This window comes from Carlito syrichta, unplaced genomic scaffold (assembly GCF_000164805.1).
Source record: "Carlito syrichta isolate Samal-C Ts95f unplaced genomic scaffold, Tarsius_syrichta-2.0.1 Scaffold135915, whole genome shotgun sequence".
Classification (NCBI taxonomy): Eukaryota; Metazoa; Chordata; class Mammalia; order Primates; family Tarsiidae; genus Carlito; species Carlito syrichta.
The window spans coordinates 377,252-381,568 of record NW_007080011.1 but is presented as its reverse complement, the minus strand read 5'-3'; positions in this window follow the sequence as shown (position 1 = coordinate 381,568).

Sequence of the window (4,317 nt, the reverse complement as noted above, 5' to 3'; positions counted from 1 at the left end):
AAGCGGCCACTGCACTCCAGTCTGGGCGACAGTGAGACTCCAACTCAAAAAAAAAAAGAAGGCCACTGCCTCTGGGAATCAAACCCAGAAAAATTAACCAAAATGTTGTGTAGATTTAAGACTAACTAGTAGTAATAATAATAATAATTAAATTCCAGGCACTGCAAAGAAAGTAACTTCAAGGTCAATAGGTGAGATCAGTGTAGGTCTTTCTGACTCCAAAGTGTCTGTTTTTTTCACTGACACATGAGAGGAAGTAAGAGGAAGTTGAATATGTGGTTATGACAAGATAAGGTCCATTTTACAGTCTATGTAGCACCACAGGGAAGAACAAAGATCATGGGTGAGAGAGGCATAGAGATACATTTCAAATAGGGCCATTTAAATGGAACTGACAATCTCATCAAAGTAGTCACTCCCCAACTTCCTGGAATATTCAAGCAGAAGATAGCAAACACCCATCCTAGGACAATGAAGAAATCCACACATCTGATGAGGGCTGAACCAGTTAAGTGCCAAACTTCTTTCAAGTCTGAGATTCTCAGGTTCTTTAAGGATACAGCTGCTCTTGCAAACTAGAAAAATACAAGATGAAGTCATTTTGCTTTCATGGGGTTATAAGAAAATCACTAGACCTGGTCTGAGACTTTTAGGGTGAAGCTTTAGCTGCTCACTTATAAGTATTTGATCTTCACCAAGTCACATTATTAGTCCTTTTCTTCACTGGGAAATTAATAAATCATTTGTGCAACAAATATGTATTGATTATCAACTACAGGCCAGGACTTTTTTCTTCTTCTTGAGTTGAAGTCTCACTGTCACCCAGGCTGGAGTGCAGTGACACACTCACAGCCACCACAGCCTCGACCTGCTAGGCTCAGGTGATCCATCTGCCTCAGCCTTCCAAGGAGCTAGAACTACAGGCACGTACCACCACGCCCAGCTAATTTTTTTTTTAATTTATTGTATAGATAAGGTCTCAACAAGCTGCCCAGGCTGGTCTCAAACCCATGGGCTCAGCAATTCACTTACCTCAGCCTCCCAAAGTGCGAGGGTTATAGGCATGAGCCACGGCGCCGGCCAGGCCAGGACTTTTCTAAGGCCTGGGGATGCAGAGTGTACAAGAGAAAAGGTACCTGCTCTGTTGAGGCTTTTATTCTAGTAGAAGAAAATAAATAAATAAACAAGGAAGGTCACCGCAGAATGCGGCAAATGGAAACTAGTTACAAAGGAAATGAAACAAGGTTATGGGAGGCTGAGGAGGGTTAAAAGACTCTCCTGAATCAGTGATATTCAGCTGAGCCCTGAACAATGAAAAGGGGTTTCCATACAAAGGCCAACATGAAGAGAATTCTGGAAACAGGAACTACTGGTATAAAGGCCTTGAGGAGAGAGAAAACCTTAGCATCTCAAGGCCAGAGAGAAGACCATTGTAGCACTAGAACAGTGGTTTCAAACATAAGCATATATTAGAATCACCTGGAGGGTTTGCTGAGCCATAGATGCTGTCCTCCTTCCCTCAGGGTTTCAGAGTCAGTAGGCACACGGGTCAGGGTTCTCCAGAGAAACAGAGCCGATAAAATATATACATTATTTATTAAAGGCATTGGCTCATGCAATTATGGAGGCTGAGAAGTCCCAAAATCTATTATCTGTAAGCTGAAGACCCAAGAAAGCCAGGGGTATAGTTTCAGTCTGAAGCTAAAGGCCTGAAAACCAGGAGAACTGATGGTATAAATTCTAGTTGAAGACAGGGCATGGTAGCTCACGTCTGTAATCACAGCACCTCGGGAAGGCTGAAGCAAGAGTATCACTTGGGGCCAGGAGTTTGGGAGCAGCCTGGGCAACACAGCAAGATCTAAAAAATTAGCTGAGTGTGGTGGCACATACGTGTAGTCCCAGGCACTGGAAAGGCTGAAGCAGAAAATCCTCTGATCCCAGGAGATCAAGGCTGCAGGGAACTGTGATTGTGCCACTGTACTCCAGCCTGAGCAACAGAGACTCCAACTCAAAAATTAATTAAAAAATTAAAAAATAGTCCAAGTCCAAAGGCCTAAGAACCAGAAGTGCTAATGGCATAAGTCCCAGACAGAGGGTAGGAAAAGGTCAATACCCCAAGTCAAGCTGTCAGGCAAAGAACAAATTTTCCCTTTCTCTGCCTTTTTGTTCTGTGTAGGTCCTCAACAGACTGGATGATGTCCACTCACACTGGAGCAAGTAATCTGCCTTACTCAATCTACAGATTCAAATACGAATCCCAGCCAGAAACATTCTCAAAGACACACCTAGAAATAATGTTTAGGTCAGGCTTGGTGACTCAGTCTGTAATCCCAGCACTTTGGGAGGCCAAGGTGAAAGGATTGCCTGAGCCCATGGGTTCAAGACCCACCCGGGCAACTTGGAGAGATCTCATCTCTACAATAAATCAAAAACTAGCTAGGCATGGTAGCTCGCGCCTATAGTTCCGGCTACTTAGAAGGCTGAGGCAGAAGGATTGCAGGAGCCCAGCAGGTTGAGGCTGCAGTGGCTGGGAGTGTGCCACTGCCCTCCAGCCTGAGTGACAGGGTGAGACTCCAACTCAAAAAAAAAAAAAAGAAATAATGTTTAGACAAATACCCGGGCACTCCATGGTAAGTTGATAAATAAAATTAACCATCACAGTAGGCCAGTGACAAATTACAGAAATGTATTTTTTTTTGGCAGTTTTTATTTAAACACAAAACGTGTACGAGCTGTCTACTCATTTTCTTCACTGTGCAGCCTGGCATTAGGATTGGTGACTCTGATGGCCAGCTGGGCTGCTCTTTCTACAATGGCTTTGCGGTTCTTGGAGGAAACATTGTGAGCAATCTCAGCACAATAAGATTTGTTGCACATCAGCAGCACTTCCAGCTCCTTGACATTGTGGACCAGGAACTTCCGGAAGCCACCAGGCAGCATGTTTTGTTTTCTTGTTGCTCCCGTAACCAATGTTGGGCATCAAGATCTGGCCCTTGAATCTTCTGCGCACTCTGTTGTCAATGCCTCTAGGCTTCTGTCAGTTACGCTTAATCTTGACATATCGGTCAGACTAGTGTCAGATGAACTTCTTGGTCCTCTTTTTGACGATCTTGGGTTTCACCAGGGGTCTGAGGGCAGCCATCATGCTGGGTAGGAGATGGCTGCCACCTCAGTAGGCAGCGCCGAAGAAGAGAGGGGAATGTATTTCTTTTTTTAAAAAAGATATAGTCTTGGTCAGGTGCAGTAGCTCACGCCTATAATCCCAGCACTTTGAGAGGCCAAGGTGAGAGGACTGCCTGAGCCCACAGGTTCAAGACCAGCCTGGGCAGCTTGGCAAGACCTTATCTCTACAATAGATCCAAAAATTAGCCAGGTGTGGTGGCACATGCCTGTAGTTCCAGCTACTCGGAAGGCTGAGACGGAAGGATCACCTGAGCCCAGCAGGTCGAGGCTGTGGTGACCGTGAGTGTGCCACTGTACCCTAGCCTGGGTGAGAGTGAGACTCCCACTAAAAAAGAAATAAGGTCTGACTATGTTGCCCAGATTGGAGTGTGGTGGTTATTCACAAACAAAATCATTGCATACTACAGCCTCATATCCTTGAACTCCTGGGTTCAGGTGATCTTCCTTCTTCCTTCCTTAGCCTCCTGAGCAGCCTCACTTGGCTTTTTCTTTTTGAGAGAGATGGGACCTCTTTGTGTGGCCCAGGCTGGAGTGCAGTAGCTATTCAGAGGTATGACCATAAAGCACTAGGGCGTGTTTTCTAACAAGTTCCTAGGTGATGCTGATGCTGCTGGCTCAGACACTACACTTTGAGAAACCCCGGGCTGGAACTAGGAAGCAAGTGATAGAAGCGTGAGTCAGGGAAGTGAGCAGGGACCAGACCAAGCAAAGATTTTTAGGTCAGTCTTTTTTTTTTTGAAGTCGGAGTCTCACTCTGCCACCCAGGATGGAGTGCAGTGGCATGCTCATGGCCACGACCTGCTGGGCCCAGGCAAGCCTTCCACCTCAGCCTTCCAAGTAACTAGAACTACAGGCATGCACCACCATGATCAGCTAATTTTGTGATTTATTGTAGAAACGAGGTCTTGCCATGTTGTCTGCCCAGGCTAGTCTCGAGCCCGAGGGCTCAGGCAGTCCTCTTGCCTCCACCTCCTAAGTGCTAGGATTACAGGCTTGAGCCACTGAACCCAGCAGGTCAGTCTTTCAAACAGAAACGAGTTTGAATTTATTCTAAGAACTTCTGGAAGCCATTTGAGGGTTTGAAACGAGAAAGTGGAATGATCTTATTTCCATTTTTTTTTTTTTTTTTTTTTG